The sequence below is a fragment of the Fukomys damarensis genome, unplaced genomic scaffold, assembly GCF_012274545.1.
Source record: "Fukomys damarensis isolate Sample0158 unplaced genomic scaffold, DMR_v1.0_HiC HiC_scaffold_9, whole genome shotgun sequence".
Taxonomy (NCBI): domain Eukaryota; kingdom Metazoa; phylum Chordata; class Mammalia; order Rodentia; family Bathyergidae; genus Fukomys; species Fukomys damarensis.
In genome coordinates, this window is record NW_022900921.1 from 49,424,427 (window position 1) to 49,444,165 (window position 19,739).

The 19,739-nt window shown below is 41.9% G+C and overlaps 1 long non-coding RNA gene across 2 annotated transcripts; it reads left to right on the forward strand.

The window, feature by feature from the left end:
* The first annotated feature begins 695 nt into the window (after positions 1–695).
* Positions 696–4,153, forward strand: LOC104847811. 2 transcript variants are annotated; one of them, XR_776237.2, is made up of 5 exons: positions 696–879; positions 1,325–1,620; positions 1,900–2,037; positions 2,733–2,866; positions 2,966–4,153. It is a non-coding gene; the product is annotated as an uncharacterized LOC104847811 (long non-coding RNA). The 2 variants fall into 2 exon arrangements; XR_776238.2 differs by having other exon boundaries at positions 699–879; positions 1,951–2,037.
* The last annotated feature ends 15,586 nt before the right edge of the window (positions 4,154–19,739 follow it).

Consider the following 19,739-nt stretch of genomic DNA (forward strand, 5'->3'; position numbering starts at 1 on the left):
TTGATTATTTACCAAAAAAAAAAATAATAATAATAATAATCAGCTAAATTAATATTATTTGCTTGTAGCCTACTTTTAATTGGTAAGTTTGAACTTTTAAAATGCAGTGTTTTTTTCATGCTGTGTTCTCGGGGAGTAAACTATTCTAAGTTAATAAACAATCAAATTTCCAGAACTCTACTTCATATCTCAGTGGTGACCAAATTTCCCCTGGGGAAACTTTGTGGTCTCCAAATTCTGATTAATTTTCATCTTCTGTACGACATTGTGTTGGTAGACACTGGGTAGTGTGCATTTCCAGAACTTACAGAACCACTCAGCAGAAAGAGCAAGTGCTGCTGTGATAATGCATCGGCTTGGGTTTACTAATTCTCACCAATGGACTCCCAAACTGAGATAATAACATCTGCAGAAAAGGAGAAGAAAATGGCAAAGGAATCCTTTACTTCACATGAGATTAGGAAGATGTGGAAAATGTGGAAAACAGCGCAACATGTTGTAGAAAAGCATCACCCGAGTAAGGCTAGAGTGCACAATGAATCTGTTCAATGACAATGCAGTGTCACATTTCTACAAAACCCTCAGCAGGGAGCAAAAGCAAGTGTCATTAGATAGGTTCCTTGTTTTGTTTGTTTGTTTGTTTTGTTTTGTTTACTTTTTGTACCTGGGATCAAACCCAGGACCTTTTGCTTACAAGGCAGGCAGCAAAACCACTGAACTAAATCCCCCCCGGATGGGTTCCTTGCTTAAGCTGCATGAAAAGAAAAAGATTCCACTGAGCCTACAGAGAGCAGAGTCCATTCGTGATAGTGAAAGTCATCTACACAACAACACTCTTGTCTCTTATCACTCTCACACCAGCCACAAAGGTTTTCAAAGGTAAGTGCTGGTTAATTCGTTTATTTTTCTTCATATTTTGTATCTTCTTATTACTTTGAATTATATTACAGTACTGCAATCATTTTATATGAATATTTTGGGGTTGCTGAACAAATCATCTGAGTTTTCATTGTTTTTTATGGGGAAATTCAGCCATCATTTCAGGCAATTTCACTCCAAATGTATAAGGATATTTCCAACACATGTTCTTTCTACCTGCCAAACTCACAGTCTCTGCAAAACTATTCAGGATAGACATGGGAAAGGACCAAAGCTCTGAGGCCAGACAAACTTCGCAGCTGGGCTGTGGAAGTCACTCAGCTCAAATGTTCAGGGATGCATCTTTTCACTCTCTGCTCTCTGGGAATCAGTGCATCTGCCTGTCAACCCCAGCAGTCTTCTTAGACCTCATGTTTCTCACTTGGGAATTATTCTGTGCCTGCAGTGACCCATGTTAGAGGAGGAAGATAGAACTTTGAGAGCCCCATCTGCCACCCCAAAGCCACCATCCTCTCATCCTCGGCCAGCACAAACCTTTACAGGAACAAGCAGCAGCCAAATACACCCCAGAAATTACTTGGAGACATCTGTGAGCATCCGTGCAGTCCACCCAACCCATAACAGTAGCTACAACCACTGTCTTCATCAACTATAGCACCACTCATGTACTCCTGCCCGGAGACCCAGAACACCACCAGGACATGATGCTCTGGATCTCATGGAACATGACCTCATCTGATGGTACAGTTAGAGGGGGGACTGGTCTAACTCATCTAATCACATTGGGCCCCTGTCTCTGGGGCACACAAACTAGGACTCTCTTGGGAGTCTCAAAAAGCAGGTGACAAGACAAAGGAGGCTTTCTGAGATTGCTGGATGGGCCGGCTTTCTGAACATACTTGGCTGGAGACCCATAAGTGCCAGGAGCCAGGGACCCTAGCCACCCCTGCATCAACCTCCTCCTTTCCAGCTGTCTTTTCCCTCTGCTAAGTTAATATTCTGAGCTTGTTCATTTTCCAGGATAGAAAGTTTAACATCTTCATTTCATCCTGGTCCTTCCACGACTGGTAGCAAGAGGCTGAGTGGGCTTGGAGACCCAAGGTCTACACCCTCTGGGATGGTGCAAGGAGCTCTAGGAAGGAGAAGACATGGGAACAGGTGAGTGGCCCTGGGCCCTACCACCTGGATCCCACTTCTGTTCTCTCTTCTCAGCAGAACTGTTGCATATGCTCCCTCTCTCCCCATTTTATTGTGTCTGGAAAGTTGAAAACAGAAACAACGTATTGATTTCTCCTGATGCTATTTCTAGGCTTCATTTAAATCATACCTTTTCTCAGAATGATGATTTCTGCCTTCTGTTCAGGTTAATTCTGAAAAACAACATCTAATAAATGTTATTTGCTTGCACTTTTTATGTCTTCAGTTCTCAAGCTGTTTTCTCCGCTGCACTTATGGATTGTGTGGAGGTTTTTTATTTTGGTTTTTGTTTTTCCCTCTTCCAATAGTGAGCTTTTCTCCCTTAAAAAAAAAAGTATGGGGTTTTAAGACAAGAGCTTTACAGAGAAATGCAGAGTGGGTGGAACAGGAGTGCTGCCATGGTCTGAGGGGACCGAACCTGTTCTTGCTGAGCGCTGTTGGCTGTGTGGCTCATGGTGAGGTGCAGCCACACACCCTACTACCACACACTGGTACCTCAGTCTTCTGTAAACTGACTCCCTCTGCAGCCCTGCCCTGGTCTCTGCAGCCTTCAGGCTCCTGCATTGGCCAAGTTCCACACAAGCCACTGGAAAGCTTTTATGTGAAGGGCTAGATCACAATATCTGAGACTTTGAGTCGCATGCTCTCTCCTGCAGTTCTTGCCTTTGCCATTGTAACATCAGAGAAGCTGCTGATATTGCACGACAATGAGCAGCACTTTACACCGTCAGAGAGTGGGCTGCCGTGGATCTACAGGCTGTTGGTTTGCCGGCCACGATCTAAACACACGGTAAAAGACCGCAGATGAATTGAAATATAAAAACATTAATGTGTGCTGTTCCTTGAATGCATCCCACCCCCTGGGTCTCATGCGCTGCTCTCCCTCCAGGCCCCGTCTATCAGCCTCTGTACCTGGCAGCTTCTGTGACCCTCAGAATTTGGTGTGGCACTGACCTCCTCCTCCAGGCTCTGTTCCTGACCGTAAGTCTCCAGTGTAAGTTGATTCGCCTGCTGCCTACACTCATGGCACCCTTCACTGCCCAGGGCATGGTCCTGCCTGCCCTGGACCTGCTGCTCAGTCCCCATCTTCTCCTTCCACTCACATTCCCAACCTTCTAGCAGAGGATGCTACACAAATTTAAATTTGGAAATGAGTACATGAAAGGATAAATGGATGGAAATCCTCAAGTGAATCAACTAAAACTTTTACCTATATAAACCAGTGACTAAATTTATAATTAAAACAAAAAACTATACGCTTTTTCTCCCAGCTTCTTCGTCACAGACATAGGAAGAAAGTGGGAAGGATTTGTCCACTGGGGAAGAATTATTGTTTTCTTAAACCTCAAACTCTAAAGGATGAAAATGATTTGTGAGCAGAATCTCTAGAAGCTGAGAATTGGGAATATAAATAAAGCTAAAGAAAAAAATCTCTTAAGAACCAAATAAAATGAATGCTAGGGAAATTGTGTCTTAGTCTTATAGAGCTGCTACAATAAAATACCACCAGCGGCGGTTTTTAAGTAAGAAATGTCCACTTCCAACTGTTCTGGAGCTGCAGACCAGGAGGAAGGCACAGCAGCTGGCATTAGGCTCGGGTGGCACATGCACTGGGGAGCAGCCCTCCACACCCTTGCCGGCCCCTGGTAGCTGCGTCTTTTCCATGATGTCCATTCCAACTGTGATATCTCATTATGGTTTTGATTCACCTCTCCCAGATGATCAGTAATGCTGATCATTTTTCATGCACATTTGGCTATTTGTCTGTCTTCTTTTGAGAAATGTCTATTTAGATTTGTTGCCCATGTTGCAATTGGGTTATTTAGGTTTTTTGCTATTGAATTCTTGGAGTTCCTGATGTATTCTGGATGTCAAAACCTTCTTATATGTGCATTTTCAAAAATATTTTCTCCCATTGTTGGTTGTGTATGCCCTCTGTTGATTGTTTCCTTTGCCGAACTGAAGCTTTGAGGTTGACATGATCCCATTTTTTTAATTTGCCCTTTGATTTCCTATGCTTTGGGGTCTCATCCAAAAAACCCTTTGCCATTCCAAAGTGGTGAAGCATTTCCCCTATGCTTTCTTCTGGTAGTTTCATAAGCTTAGATCCTTCACTTAAGTATTTGATCTATTTTGAGTTTATTTTTTCTCTTTATTTTATGAAAAAATAAACAAATTTCATAACCAAATAATGAGAATAACAATAGTTATTACACTGTGTATTGTTATCTTCAAAGTAGTGACTCAGTACAAGATATAAACCACAATCAATTCTTATTTAAAAACTGAATAACACCACACTTCCTATTAAACAACAGAATAGCACCCTCAAATGACACAGTCTATTGCTTTTTAAACTTTCAATATTTATGCTCATGTGTGTCATTTATACTAATAGTTTATCTTAGCTTGCTGTTGGTTTTTTTTGTTTTGTTTTGTTTTTGTTTGGTTTTTTGTTTGTTTGTTTGCCTTTTCTGATACCGGTGAATCAAACTCAGGACCTTGCACTTACCAGGCAGACATGGCACCACTGAGCTAAATCCCCAGCCCTGAGTTGCTTTATTTAATAGATGAAAGAAAGGTCTTGTCTTCATTCACTATTATTCTGATACTCAGCTCCCAGAGCAGGATGAGCTTCCTCCTTGACATTGATTCTCTCAGATTCCCTAAATCTTTCCTTGGCCTGAGAGAGAAACAAGGTGTGCTGCTCACGATGCAAACCCTCTAACCAACACAGTAAGAGACATGACAGTGGTTTGACAACTCCGAGGACAGTTGCATCAGAAAGCATTAGAGGAGGCTCTGTGGACAAGTGGCCATTTCAGTTAAACCCTAAAAAAATAGCTAGGATTTAGATACAGAGTGGGGTTGAGCAAGGTGGCTGTGTGAACAAAGACGGGAGGCAGGAAATCTTGGAAGATTATAAAGGATATTTCAAAGAACGCATTCCACTGAGACAGAAAGTATATGAAAGGAAGAAAGGATTAGTAAAGCTGGGAAACCAGGCCCATGATGGCTTAAAGGCTGGCCAATTTATGGCCAGCAAAAAACTTTTTTCTATAGCCTGGTGAGGGAGGAAGGTGGCAGCTCAGCTCATTGGACCTCACTGTACTGGGTACCTGGAGCCACAGAGCTCTCCCAGGGCTGCCGTGCTGGGAAAGCACTGGAGCCTCAGGGCGTTCCAAAACACTGTGAAAGTCCCTACAACCTGGTTAAGTCATAGGACCTACATTTTTGAATCTTACTACCAAAAACAATGTTTTCTATTTCAACCATGCCATCAAACCTAATCAGACAATAATATGAAATTCTATTCACAATGGGTGAAAGTCAGAAACACAAGAAATAACTTTGTAAGAACTGAAATGATGAAAATTATATAGATAGAGGCTGGGGGAAGGAGGGAGGGAGGGAGGAAAAAATATAAATTCAATGGAGATTAATAAAAATTATGGAGTTTCCATCTTTCTCTAGTTATTTTGTCTTGCAAACATTGCCTAAATTTAGAATTTTTGTTTTAAATTTACCTTTACTTAATGTAAAGTGTGTGTGCAAGAATAAATAGACAGGAAAACTGGAGGGGGAAGCTAACAACAAAAAGGTACTAGCTATGCTTAAAGATAATTAGAACAATAGGGTAACAGATAAAAGCACAGCACAGGTGAGACAGAAGTGCAGCCCAGATGACAGAAAACAAGATAACAGGGGACACATGTGTGTGCAGTAGTTGCACCAAAAACCCAGAAGATTACTCAATAAATGCTGATTTGAAAATTTGCCAGATAATTGGAAAATAGTTATTTTTCTGGTGTTATATATCTTTATATTTTCAATTAAATAGCTTAAATAATAAAAATAATAGAAAAATCTAGGCTAAAAATTAGTTAAATCTTGATTCAGATTTCTGTAGAACAGCTTTCTAGTTATAAATGCAATGAAAGAATTCCAAGGTGAAATATTATAATAGAAAAATGAACTTGGAAAAGTATATTTCCATGAATATGACAAAAAAAGACTGTTGATGTGTTTCATATATAAAGAGATACAGTGGCAAATCAGAAAAAGCAAAAAAAAGGTACCTCTACTAACTGCTATTATAAAAAGACTATTCATAAAAGAGGAATACAGATTAGATAACAGATTTACATAACAATCAACCTGATACTAATCAAATAAATAAAAATCAAAACAGAATTATTGTCCAATGAAATCAACATAAATATCAAGCTAGGTAATCGCTGTTATGGATAAATGTAGTAAAGTGGTCACTCTAAGTGCTAATGGAACTTCTTTAAGTTGTGTGACTTTTTCCCCCTGGAAAACAATTTGCAATATGAATTAAAGAACAAAGATTGGCACCACTTATTTTTTTAAAAACTGTATGCAGCAGAAAGCCTTATACAAGTTGCTTTTCCTTCTTTCCTTCTTTTTTCTTTTGTTCCTCAGCTTCTGTTACTTCTATATGGAATCTTTGACAAAGAAAGGCCTCTCTTTGGACTACAATTTGGAGGCAGTCGCTTGTCGTGCCTGCTTTCCTAAAAACAATGTGGATATCAAGCCCTCCAAATTATCTGCTTTAATACTGAACCTAGAGCTTTTTTCCCCTCCCATTCACTCCACATAACTGCCCTTAGCATTTCAGTTCTTTATATTTTGTCGAAGGTGACACTTCAGCATGCCGTGACAGTGCATTTTACAGTACTGCATAAGTGCTGCGCTAACAGTAAGCCATTTCTCAAGTTTTTTGCCTTGATTAGGGTGCTCTAATTTGAGGGTTTAAAAATTATATTTTTGTTAATTATAAAGCTGTAAAGACCTACAAAAGCTATTCCCATTTGGTTAGTCAAAGGGATTTTATTGCTAAAATTGACACCCTTTTCCATTTTGGTGACAGATTTCTTTGGGGGAAAAGGCAGATATCTGTTTTACAAATGCAGAGATTTCTGCTTATTGAATGAAGCATGTCTCAGTGTTTATCTGACAGGTTTTGAAACATTTCATATGTGTCCAAATACTTGGCAGGATTTTTTAAAATAGTGAATTTGGTGTAAAGTTGCTATTTTATGGAAATGCCTCTAACTTTACATTTTCATTCCATTTGTAGATTTTTCTATCTTTATAAAATATTGGAGTTATTTTTAAGGAAAAACACAGAAGTAACTTGTGAGTAGCTGAAACTGAGTTTACAACTGCATGTTTAAAAAAAGCAAAAGAGTTATTTGTGTCTGTTTATATTGCTTCCTTTTTGTAGCCTTTGTACCTGTATAGGGTGACATTAAGGGCCAAGCAGGAGAGGTATAATCCTTGTATAAAATAGGAGCCAGCAACACTGTTGTATTTATCTGTTCTCCTTTTAGTCAATTACTTCAAAAAACAAACAAAAAAGCTGTACATTTTAACATAAAATAAGTTATGATGAGCCATAAAAAAAATGAGATTGGACTCACCAACGGCAGTGGTTTAGGTGTGCGTCCCTGAAGGTCCGCGCATGAGGCTTGGTCCAGGGTAGGGAAATGATGCTAGGGACCTTGCAGAGGTGGTGTGGCCGGAGGCCTAGGCCTCTGGGGTATCCTCTTAGAGGAGCAGTGGGAGCTGGGTACTCACACTCCACGCTTCACAGGATCAAGTGTCGGGCCAGGGCTCAGGCCAGAGTCAGCAAGTGTGGAGTCTGCCCTGCCCTACCCAGGGCAAGCCCCACTTTACTCCAGACCTAACCTTCTTGGGATCTGTACAGTGATGCTAGGGTAACTCACATGCCCCTGACTGAGAGATTCATTTCGGGGACTTCTCCATGGAAAAGCAAAGGTGAATCGGTGTTTTGTGTGTTTGAACACTGACTTGTCTTCAGCGGCTCTCGAAGAGGACCACACACCCACCCACACTGTCTGCAAAAGGGTTGCTGTAGTGCTCACTCCTGACTTCATCCCTGGCCACACTCACAGCCATCACAATGTCACCTCACATGATGCTGGATCTGCAGCAGCCTTGATTTTTATAGAAAGCGCCAAGGCCTTAGTACCAATGACTTCGGTATTCACCACTGGTCTCTTCCATCCCCCCATTGTCCGTGCTTCGCCAAGTGTCTGTGTGTCCCTCCCTATTCCCCCTGCCGTCCCCCATGAACACCTTTGTCGCCAGTCTCTTCACAGCCTAACCTATCACATCGCTGTTTCTCCTTCTGTTTCTATCGCCCTGTTTGATTTTTGTCTTTCTTTCCATTTTACCAATGTTACCCTGTTAAAAAGAAATCCACAAAATTTTTAGTTAACTATCAAGGTGGTTTTATTTTCTCTCAGCAGGTTAAACACATAACATTTGAAACAAATATCAAGAAAAAAGTTTCCATTGGATTAGGTAAATTTAGAATAAACATTCTCATTTCCATTATTTCTAACAGTATTACATCATTTATAATAGTGTTTTGATCAGCTTCCAAAGGCTCATGAGATCCTCTGAAAAAGAAAGTAAGTTATAGCATAAGAAAGTATTAGCAAACTCCAGGAATATAATTGTCAAAGCTGTCCCTGAAGGAGAGAGCAAAAAAATCAAAGCCCCGGAGAAACAGATGAGGGCCCAAGTGACGACCCATTGTCCCCACTCATGGGTCTGCACACCAAGAATTTGAGACTCAGGCAAACATTCTGAACAGCTTGGGAAGGGAATGAAATGAGCAGGCTTCAGAGGGCTCACATCAACCGTGAAATAGCTTTATGGGAAATGTCTGTTATTCTTTACAGGCTACTAACACACAGGAGAAACAAGAACAAAAACATATGAACATCTAAGAAAAATCTGAAAGCTGGTCATATTATTTGATTATAATATTACTAATATGCATAATGCAGTATTAGTGGCCTTAGAAAGGAAAGAAATCCTGCTGTTTCCAACAATGCAGTTGAACCTTGAGGACAATGTAAGTGAAATAAGCCAGGTATGAAAAGGTGAAGGCTGCACAGCCTCTCTTCCACGTGGGATTTGGGTACAGAGAGGATGGTGGCTATGGGGTCTGAGCATGCGGGAAGAGAGTCTCACTCACAGAGTGCATCCCCTCAGCTATTGGGGAAACCTCAGGAGACCAGCTGTGTAATGTGGAGCCATAGCTCACCTTACAGTACACACTCTGAATTAGCTAACAGAATAGGTATCAAGTGTTACACACACACACACACACACACACACACACACACACAATAACTACATGAAGAGATAATGATGTCCATGGCAATAATTTCACAATGCATTCCTATATCTAGAACTCCACATTGTGCCACCTAAACTTGTGCAATATTTTGGTCAATCCTATTCAGTCAAGCTGGAAAAAGACACATAATTGCAACAACATGCAAGTTATAGAACAAAATAAAAGTCAACAAAATCTGCTCCCATATATTTGAGCAATGGTGATGAGGGAATTGGCAAGGTCAGGAAGTAAAGACTTGAGAAAGAAGAGAATTTGGCATTTTGGCTAGAGAGGTTTGAGGGTGTTAAAATGCAGTTCCCTTCTAGACAGAATTCTTGTTGCCTTTTTGTACCTCAGGTCCAACCAAGAGATGCTTAGCTAAATTTGCATGGAAAATAACTGGTGGACCATGCCACCTCACCAGCTAATGTGCTGGTTTCCTGGGAAGGAACAAGCAGGAGAGCCAGAGGATGTACTGCCGAAGAAGGGCTTAGCTGATCTGGAGCAGAGCACAAACATTACCACAGTGCAGCATCCAGGGACAGTAGCCACCTCCATGTGCAAAACCTGGGAATGGTCAGCAGCTCAGCAAGGCTGAGATCAGAGTCCTGGTTAGGGCAAAACTAGAGCACAAAGGGGGCCACAGTTTAACAGGGAGATCCAGAAAATGGGAGACTTCCTGAAATTTATGAACCTCCATACTCAAACAGGTCCCTCAGCAGTGGCCAAATCCCTGGAGTCAAAGTATCGAATCACTAAGCTCACCATGAACCTGTGCAAGCATGAAAACCCCTGAGAAGCCAGGCATAAAAATAAAGACAAGAATAAAAGAATTACTGTGCAGAGATATATCACAGGGGATGCTGTCCAGCCAAGTTGCTTTAAAAACTACAAACAGCAAAAACAAAAATAACAAGGGAGATCAAAATTTTGCTACAGTATATTGCCTAAACTGGTCAATTCTCAATGGAGAAATGACAAGATAAGTAAGAAGAGAAAAGTATGGCTCATATTCAGGAAAACGAATGCAGTCAGCATGTACTATCTCCCAGTAGTTCAGAGATTGGACTCAACAAAAAAAGGATATCAACACCTAAAGGAAATTACTTTTAAAGAATTAAAGGAAAGTAGACTTATATCTCAAGAAGGGGATTATCCTAATGAGGAATTATTTTTTTAAAGAGCCAAGCAGAATTCTGGAGGTAAAATGTAAAATAACCAATGTGAAAAATTCACTGAATGGGCTCACAGATTCAAGATAACAGAAAAACCAGCATTTGAAGACAGATCAACAGGAGTAATCCAACTAAAAAACACAGATGAGAAAATATAAATAATTTATAGAACATTAGAAATTTGTGAGACATTTTAAGAGAGAAGAGAAAGAACATAATATTTGAAGAAATAGGTACCTAAAACCTCACAAATTTGATTAAAACTATTAATCCACACTTCCAAGAAGCTCAACAAGCCCTGTTGGATAATTGTATAGAGAAGCAAATGAAGACACATCATAGTCAATCCCCTAAAGGCAAAAAGAAAATTCTGAAAGAGGAAAGAGAAATATGACTCATCACATACAGGGGAGGGATTCAGAAATAAAATTAAGAAAACACATTCATTCCCAATAACATTAAAAAATAAAATTTCAGGAATAAATCTGACAGAAGTATAAAGGGATGCACACTAAACTACAAAACACTGATGAGAGAAATTCCAGTTCTGAGTAAGTGGAGAGACAACCCATGCTCACACAGTTGAAGGCTCAATGTATTCCAGATATCAATTCTTTATAAACCGAATGACTGTTTCAGTACCGGCACTGATGAGGAAATAATGCACAACAGGACAGGCCTTTGTCTGTGCCCCATGTTTTTGCCATAAGGTGTTCTGCTCAATGTATCTATTTGAGCTGCCCGAAGTTCTTACCTAACGTTTCCAGATTTCTGTTAACTCTGCTCTTCCCCTTCTGTGAGCTTGCTTCCTCCGTACATGGCCCCACTTCCTTACTCTGAGAATTTCTGTATAAGGTTGCTTCGATTCTTGTTTGGGGGCTTTTGGGGACTTTGGAGTACAAACTCCTCTGAGCCTGACAACATGACAAAACTTGGTTCCTCCATCTCTCCAAGTGCTGCCTTCCATATCTTTGCCTCCAGAAACCTTTGGATTACTGTAACGCTTGGCTGTAAACTTGAGCCGTCACACTTCACTATAACAGAAATACATTTGGAATTTATAAGGCAAGGCAAACTCTGAATAATCCAAGCAACTTTAAAAATATGAACACTGTTTAATAAATATACTACCTGAGTTAACAGCTTATGAAGCTACAAAATTAACCCTGTGTTGATTTAAGAAAAATCATACAGAGCAATGAAACAGATGTGAGAGTCTTATTTCGAGTAAATGCTCAACAAATGTTCCAAGATCATTCAACAGGAGAAGGGATAGTGCGTTGGTCAGCTTTCTGTTACTGTGAGAAAGCAGCAAAGGTGATATAACCTTGTGGAAGGAAAGTTTTGTCTTGGCTTGTAGTTTGGAGGTTCTGCACATGATCAGTTGGCTCTATTCCTTTGAACCCACCATAGATAGAGCACATGGTGGAGAACTGCTTATCTCATGGCTGGAAACAAAAATGAGTGAAGAGGGGCTGGGATCTCACCATTCCCCTCAAGGGTACTAAAGACCTCCCAGTGACCCCACCCGTTGGTAGTCTCTGCACCTCCCAGTAGCACCACACTGGACAGAGACTCCGAAGCATTAGCTGTTGTGGATATCCAAGGCATAAACTGCAGCAGACAGAGTTTTCAACAAGTGGCTCTGGCCACAAGTGGCCACAAGACAAATACTGACTTTAGATCCTATTTTATATCATGTGTGAAAATTAAATGAGTCAGTGACCTAATTGCAAGAAAAAAAACTAAAAAACTTCCATTTGTCCTTGGCTGGGGATTTAGCTCAGTAGCACTGTTTCTGCCTCACAAACACAGGGTCCTGAGTTTGATTCCTAGTATGGGGGAGGGAGAGAGCTTCCACTAAAAAAACACAGGAGGAAATCTCTGTGTCCTTAGGCAAAGCAAAGATGCTATAGTGTCAGTAACATTAACTCCTCAGCAGGAGTTTAGTTCCCAAAGTCTTAGAGGCACAGCCTTTGGGGCAGGATTAGACTGGATTACACAAAGTCAATATAGCGAGCCCCATGATGAATCCGGTGTTCTATAAGGATATGGGTGAGAACACACAGACCAATAGAACATTCAACACCCACCATGAGAGGTGCAGCTGTGGGGCCTCTTCAGACCCAAATGATGCTGTGTGGTCTCCCACTCCAAGTCTGTGATGTACACAGACCTCTTTCCATCATAAAAGAGTAATGAAAAGCTAACTGCTTTAAAAGACAAACACCAGAAACAGAATTCATAAGAGAAATTGACCTGTCGAACTTTCTCAAAATTCTACAAAGCTGAGTTGAAAATGACGTTGTTGGGGAAAGACCTGAAAAAAATATCTGAAGATCGTGTATCTGATTAAAGATTTGGGTCAAGAATATATAAAGAATCCTTACAGGTCAGTAATGAGGAGAAACATCATTGATCTTTAAAATGTAGGTAGGATTGGAAGGGCCAGGCATGGTAGCAAACTCCTATTTTCCCAACTATGGGAGGGACTGAGGCAGGAGGATCACAAATTCCAGCTCAGCCCGGACAACTTAGCAGGATCCAATTTCAAAGTAAAAAATAAAAAGGGCTGGGGATGTAGCTCAGGACCAGGCCTTGGGCCCTCAATTCAACCCCAAGTACTATTTTTAAAAATATATATGAGCAGACATTTTGCCAAAGAAAACATAGAGATGATTAGTAAATACATGAAAGGGTGTTAACATCCTTAATACCTCTGGGGATCCCGCACACACTGCATGGTGACTCTAGTGGGAAGGACCACAGTAACGAGTGTCAACAAGGACGTAGAGAATGGTTCCTGCACAAGCTGGGGGTGGCGCATTTTTCATTTCAAACCTCAACATTAAATCTACAAAGAACACAGGTCCTATTGGCTCTGTGAGTGTGATTGTGCTTGCTAACAAACTCCTAGATTGTGTCCATACTCCTTCAGTTTGTTGCTGTACCTGGTGAGTCTCAGATACAATTGCGCAAAGTCCTAGAAGCTCCCCACAATGTGCTCCAGAGACAACCGTGTTGCAGTGTTCCACCTGCCTGCTTCCAGCCCTCAGGGACCAGTGGAGCAGAGGGGCCAAGAGTAGGAAACCAGCCAGCAGCACCCTAGATGCCTTCCACTCTCCACAGGTTCCAGGCCATGTGTGGGAGGACTGGACTATGAATGACCAAGGAAGTAGGCCACATTCCTAGGCCTGAGCAGAAAGAGACGGGGATGAGAGGGCTCTTAGCCTCTATCCCCTGGCTGTGGTTTGAGGCTGTCCCCCAAGGGTTCATGTGCTGGAAACCTATTCCCCAAATCAGTGGTATTAGGAGGCAGGAACTGAGGGAAGTAACAGGAACAGAGGAAGCTATGTGGTCATGAGGACTTCACAAGAAGAAGAAGAGCTCTGCTGACAGGCCTTCTCCACCTTGTCATGGTGTGCCCGCACCAGGCTGTGTTATACGAGGAAGGCCTTCACCCCACACCAAGCATATGCCAGACCCACACTCTTTACTTCACAGCCTTCAGATCCGTGAGCTAAGTAAACTTCCATTCTTTATAAATCACCCCGTCTGTGGCATTTAGTTTTAACAACAGAAAAAAGACTAAGACATATTACCCTGGGAATATAGCATTTACAAAAAGAATTGTTCTTAAAGGGCAGGATAATCTGTATGACTTCCCTAATCCCATCCTTGCTCAGCGTTCTTTTGGAGATTCTAAGCATCTGACCCAACCCTCAGTAGGTAAGGAAAGGAGAATGTGTACCCCAGGGATCACCCAGGGAAGTCAAGGCCTCTCGTTGACATCACCTCCAGGGACTGTTGATGCACCTGTGCTGGCCCCACTCTGTGGTCCTTCAGGCTGAGAGACATGTAGTCTACCATCTCCAGCAGCCGTTCAGGGAACAGAGCACATTTGTGATTCCCAAGTGCAAGTAGACACCTCACATGGCTATTGTGCACCCATTAACATATACATGGTCTGCATTTCTGATGCAAGATTTCTATAGATGATAAGTTAATTATTAAGACAGTAATTTCCAAAGTAGCTACTTAGACACTGATCAGCAGAGGTGACCCTGGTGGGTAGGTTAAAAGACATTCAGAGGAAAATTACTTTATGATTCTACCTCATTAACACTTTTAGCCCAATTCCAAGACTTCCCAATATGTAAACTTAGATATCCAAAATCAGTTACTGCTATCTTTTTCATTTGCAGGAAAATATATCTTTTCTAAACATGATCATTGTGTATCAATATGCTGGTAAATCCAGTGATCTGGCACACGTGCATGTGAGGAGAGGTGAGGCCAGCTGTGTGGATGCTTGTGTGTGTGTGTGGCCATGCCCAGATGCACAAGTGCAACGGACTGCTGCTCCTGTCTGCAGAGACACTGTCTGCAGAGAGACACTTCTCATAGATGACGAGTGGAAGACAGTGAGGAAGGCCATGCTGAGAAGACTGGCGGCTTCCTTAGCAGCATGACACCCAGGGCTCCAGCCCCTGACCACCTCACTTAGCAGCTAAAGATGCTTTGCCATGCTTTTGTCAGACTGGACCAGATTGGATCGTAGAGAACATTGGAGGAAAGGAGCAAGTGCCACCTCCTCTAGGAGAAGGGAGCTCACTGCCCGCCTCTGGAGCCTCTCCAATAGGACAAAGTCTTTTGCAATCAGTCAAGAGCAGTTTATCAGTAAAAATTTAAGTTGAGTTCCACAAGGATAGTTCTAGAAGAACTATCTTGAAAAAGAAACCAGTTGAATGGGTAGAGAAATCAAGAGGAGGAAGGTAGGGGACACTGTGGGTTTCAGTCATGGCTTTATGTGTGTCTCAGGAAGAGAAAGACAAATGTTTATAGTTTTTCTTTGTTAATATAAATCCATGTTCCCCAAAGAGTGATTGGAGAGCACCCGTTTCTCAAAATATTCTAAACAAAATTAAGGACAGCAACTTGAGGGAATTAGCACGAGCTGTACCTCATCTCTCCTCCAGCTCCAATCCCTGGGTCCCCATTTCTCCAGATACCATCTCTTTCCTGTACTTACAGTCATTATTCTTTCAGTTCTAGTTTATTAGAGTCCTCAGAACAATTTCAGCCACATGGTGCATCCATCCAGGTGAAATCGAGTCAGTTTAACCTGCAAGGCTATGACATAGTCACACCTGTAAAGCCAAGTGTCAACCCAGCAGGGATCCAGGAGCACAGCAGAACAGAGCATGGGCCAGGGTCTGAGCCCATGTCTTAGCAAATGATGAGGGACCCAGGAAGCCAGTCCTGGTCCTAAAACAGAACCCATGCTGGTCATTCAAAGCCACCATTAGAACATTGGAGTTTTGGAGAATTGCAATGAAATCCTGCCTCCTCCACTTACTCTCCAGCTAAGCGCTTTTAGGCAAATTGGTTTCAAGAAAGCCATGACTGCCTTATTGGAGGAATGAGAAAAGTGATCCTGCCTCTGGTACTTTGGCTCAGCTAAAAGATTTACTGAAGGAAGCACTGAGCCACAGTGAAGTCAGGACAGGGCCAACTCATGTCCCCAGGGCAACCAAACAGTTGTCTAGCCCATTGTGTGATCATGAAACAGAGGACAGAACCCTTAGTGGATTCTGTAACTTTACCCAGAGAGGAAAGGACACAGTGATTAAAGAGTACTGTCTCTGAGTAGGGGCTACTCGCTCAGCCTTTAACAGAACATCTTATTCAGGTGGTACTTTTAGTTCATTCCCCAAAAATCTAATAATATAACGTTGCTATGAGATGAAGATAATTTATAGATAAGCCTGAATATAAAAGAAATTACTTGCAAAGATCATTTGCTTGAAGAGAAGTGTGAATAAACCATTTCTCAAATGTGGCTCAAGGCAGTTAAGGGGAAAGATTTCATACAATAAATTATGACATCTTTACATGACTTTAGTATTGGCCAATTGCAGACATGAGAGGTGATATTTCATGTTATTTTAAAAAGTGTTAACATGATCTGTGTTCTAAACAGAGAAAAGCTCCTGGCAGGAAGGAGCAATCCAATCATGAGACTCATTCTTTCTAGAGACTAAAGTCCTTAGATTAAACATCCACTTCTCTTACACTACCCTAAATTAATACAACTGGCTTTTGGGGGTCACTTTCAAGCAGAAAAAGGTTTAAGAGAAAGCAAAAAAATGAAGGGATAGCTGTGTTGCCAAGCCAGCAAGTTCCTGATGGCTGAGAATTTCTACCTTCCCTGTCGTTCCCTCCCACCTCACCTCCAAATGCAGCCCTAGAATGATCCTTCAGCCCCGCTCTGTCTGCAAGAAGAGCCCTCCCCACACTCATCGCTGGCAGTCACCATGAGGGGCACCAACTCTCAACAGAGCCATTATTTGCTGCTTTAAATTGTGGGAACAACAGCTAAAGCCACTGCCATTGTGACTTATGAATTTCCTTCTCTCCTGCGGTACTTTCCACAAGCTGGATTAAGAAAGAGAAGCCCATCATTTTGTGAATCCCTAGTGTGGATAATGAAACTGTTGAGAGCTAGTGAGGTAAAGCCTGCTTGAGAAGACAGCTGTTTGCATGTGATTTAAAGTGTTCTCTCCCTAACAATTTTATAAATCCATTCGTGGTAAAGTGTACAGACAATGACTAATGTTCAAATAATAGCAGATGGATCGATCTCCTTTGCTCTGATAGAATTTTTGTCCCTTGATGTATGGACTGTTCTGTAATTCTTGTCAGAAATTACCTTTTCCTTGATAGAAACAATGTTATTCCCTTACTAGTTATTAGGGTATTTTTAACATGCCCCCCATCAATAGGTGTTGAAATTTTTTCTGCAGATTTGAATGAGGGGGGAACTTTCAATTCCAAGAGTTCTGATTTTTGCTTCTATCAAAACATTAGTATTTGGGCCGGGGATTTAGCTCAACGGTTCTTTGGCCTGCCTTGCAAGCACAAGGACCTGAGTTCAATCCCCAGTACCAAAAAAAAAAAAAAAGTTAGTATTTTCTTGTAGTAATGATTAGTGAGGTAGGGAATTCAGTTCTAGTCTGTGGTATTATCATGCAGCACACATTAGAAGCAAGTACATTGTGAGGATTGTAAAATTAATTGGGAAACATTCATTAAGGGGCTCCACTGTAGATACCTGGGTCATGTACCCCTTTATAACAAAATAGTCTTGGAGAAACTAACTTAACAAAAGGAAGGAAGAAAAGAAAAGAAAAAAAGAGCAGGTGGTAAGTTTCATGGCCCCACATTGGAAGGAATAACAATCATTCAACACACTCCACCATTCTGAGGAAACCAACAACCAGAAGATCAGATTCTCTCCTGAAGGAGAAATCTGAATTTTGATGTGAAATCTTACTTTAAGATAGTCAAGTAAGCCCAAACTCTTGACCCAAATAAAATAGACCTGGACCCAGCTCAGAATCATCATTTGGCTTCTAGGAACTGTGTCATATGGGGCGGTGATGCCATAGGCTGCAGGGTGCTGTGGTGGCTGCTCCTGAAGACTCATTACTGCGGCTCTCTGGGGGGACCCCGTCCCGCGGGGAATAAGAGGTGAGAGCCGCCTCTTATTCGTGGGTCATCAGAGGCCGATCCGATCTTGAATGTCTGTGAAGGAAATCTTTAAGAAGTTAGAGCACACGGCCCAAGTCTGGTTTCTGATCAAAGGCACTTTATTGGCTCAGCAAAACGATTATATACTGTTATCCCAGGGGGAAGGTTCAGCAAGCTTATTGGACAGTTCAAACAAATCCTCTACCAATCACATGAGTCATTCAAGCATTTAACCATAAAGGGACAAAGCACTTAGCAGCATACAGCAATCAGTATTTTACCAAATGTGGGGAGGGGTAAGTGGGAAGGCGTACATCAACAGTTAACCCTATGCGATCTTTAACTTCACAATCTCTAGGGGCAAGCAGGACAAGGAAATACCACCGGCCTCCTGCTCCAGATCCCGTGACCCTGTGGTTAGCACAAAGGGCTATTCTTTCTGTAAGATTTCCTGTTTGCCCAGGGGCTAGACCTGCCAAAAGTCACGTATGTAGTCTAGTGGGATTTTTCCACTGAGGCAAAGGCTAAGGTTGAGGGCAGCCATCTTGTGCAGGCCCAAGCAGTCTCTCACACATTACCAGTCCTGAAACTCACGACAGCAAAACTAATAGCAACAATAAGCCATAGTGCACACTGAAGCAGAGATGCAGGGTCACATAATAAACCTAAATGACTGAGGTGTCATAAGTGGACAAGGAGGCCACTCCCAAGGCCAAAAGGCCCTCTGAGTTAGGCCACCCAGGGGCTCAGAAAAGCCAAAGGGAGTTGGAGCATCTGCCAAACAAAGATTCTGAAAGTCGATCTCCTGAATGGAACGGTTTTTTGAGCATTTGTTACATTCACAGCAAGACAGAGGGGATCTCATGCAGGCATAAGCTGGAAGCTGGAGGCGGTGCTGGATCTTTCTTCCTCCTGGCCAACACACTGTGAGAACATGGGGACCCAAGTGGCAGCACTGGAACTTATGGGGAATCTGGAGATTGGTACAGCTGGGCAGCCAGACCGGGCATTCTGGATGCGTTGACTAGAGTGATGGCCACAGCTAGTTCCAAGCAGTGCCTGGGCAGAGTCCACAGCATGGAGCCAGCAGACCAAGCTGAAGAGCAGCTGAAGGTTTTGTCTTTTGTGTTGTGGGAGTTTGGTACAAGTAACATGTGCTAATCTCACATGATGCACAAGTATCGTGCTAATCCTATGGTGGTAAAAATAAATCTTTTAGAAAACATATTTTTATAAGTTTCTTGAAAGAGTTTACAAGATAAGCTTTTTGGCATTCAGGCCACATGGTTACCACACCAGTTACTACACAGGCATACTGGTCATATGGTTATCACAAGCTAGTTTAAACTCAGAAAGTAAGTTTAGAACAGACAGAAGCATAAGATGGCTTCCATCCTGCTCACATCATCGTAAGTAAATTGGAAATCAGACAGAAGATAAGATGGCTTCTGTTCTGTTCACACCAAACAGAAAACTACAAAACTTATGTCCTTCTACCCAGGACTGGATTTCCTAAAATGCTGACTGAGGTTGGGAAAGGGGAAAGGACAGGGAAGGGGGCCACACCCGCCGAGTCTCTCATTTTCCAGATTATTCATGGTTGCTCTTCCTATAATAATGTCATGATTGGGTTTATTGTTAGTATATACTCAGACAGGAAAAACACAAGAGCAGAGTTACCACATTTGGTCAAGAACTACAAATGGACCATAGCATATGTGTCATGGGACTAGAAAAAGTAAGATGCCCACTCACCAAGGAAAATAAGAATACAA